The sequence below is a fragment of the Gastrolobium bilobum genome, unplaced genomic scaffold (genome assembly GCF_033153095.1).
Source record: "Gastrolobium bilobum isolate Gb01-03AN ecotype WA unplaced genomic scaffold, APGP_CSIRO_Gbil_v1 utg42409, whole genome shotgun sequence".
NCBI classification, from domain to species: Eukaryota; Viridiplantae; Streptophyta; class Magnoliopsida; order Fabales; family Fabaceae; genus Gastrolobium; species Gastrolobium bilobum.
Genome location: NW_026899396.1, coordinates 1 through 1,348, shown reverse-complemented (window position 1 = coordinate 1,348; position 1,348 = coordinate 1).

Genomic DNA, 1,348 nt, shown 5'->3' with positions numbered 1-1,348 from the left:
TCCATAATTCTTTAGGTGTCTTTACAACAAACTTTGACGGAATCAAGTTAAGAAGGTACATTTCCTTCTCTTAGGCATCTCCCTTGAACAATATTGGCAAAGATGAATAACTGAACATGATCTTCACCAAGTCTAGAAATGTTTGATTTTGCATACTGCAACTTCATTCAACTAACACGTTCTTAGAGTTGACAGTTACGAAAACAATCCCCTCTTAAATCAGGTAAGACCTGAAATTACCAGACAGGTAGCCAAACACTTTAGTAGACCAAAGTGTTTTGATTTGAACACCTACATGCTTTTCTGCCTCAGACTAAAACTCTCTGAAATTTCCAAAAGTTTTAGACTTATGGCACACTTGGTTCATCTGTCCAAATCCAAAGTAAACATTCATATAATGAAGTACTCATCACCTCTTCTGGTCTGAACGCTAAGTGGTCCACATACTTTAGTATGTACCAATTCTAGTTGAATAGTTGCGCAAACCTTTTTGGCCCTTGTAGGATTGCTTGGCCACTTTACCTTCCAAATAGGACTAACATGTAGCTGTTAGTTAAAAGATTCTTGAACTTTCAGTATCTCTTTTAACAAAAACATATTTTCTACTTGAGATAATGTGACTCAATCACAAAGGCCAAAGTTATGTTTCATTTGAAACTTTTATTTCTTTGGTGAAAATCCTTGTTCATCATCCTTTCCATTCAACATAACAAATTTAAAAAGGTTATAGGACATAGGTAATAAAGACTATTTAAACAATGTACCAGAACAAACAAGACGAAGATGAACTTCGAAATGTAACTGAGGAATCAATTGCATTGTCAACCCATGTTTTAACCAAAACAACTAACAAAAATTGAATTCCTCTTGAAATCCGGAACAAATAAACAGTCACTCAAAACCATAGTCGTATAAATAACTTGTCCTACTGCAAATGCAGACACAAGTTTCCATTTTCAAGCTTAAAATATCTATGTCCATTGCTGACAGGTATGCCATGTTTGAACTACTACAAAGAGTAACAAACATAATCAGTGATTCCTGAATCAATAATTCATTAACTGATCAGGCCTTGATATGCCCGTGTCAGGTTCTTTTCATCACCTCTGGACAATTTTTCTTTCAGTATCCCTTCAGTCTGCACTTGAAGAACTTGCCTTGCGGCTTCTTCATAGCAACTGGTTTGACAACTGATAACCAAGTCATTTTGTTCTTGTTACCACCCTTGGGTTTCCCTTTGGATTTAACAAGACTCTTAGCAAAACCTGCACCGACTGCATTCTGTCTAGCAGAGCTGCTAGACGCAGCAAACATGTCATTAAGAGTCTGAAGCATTTGTACTCCACTC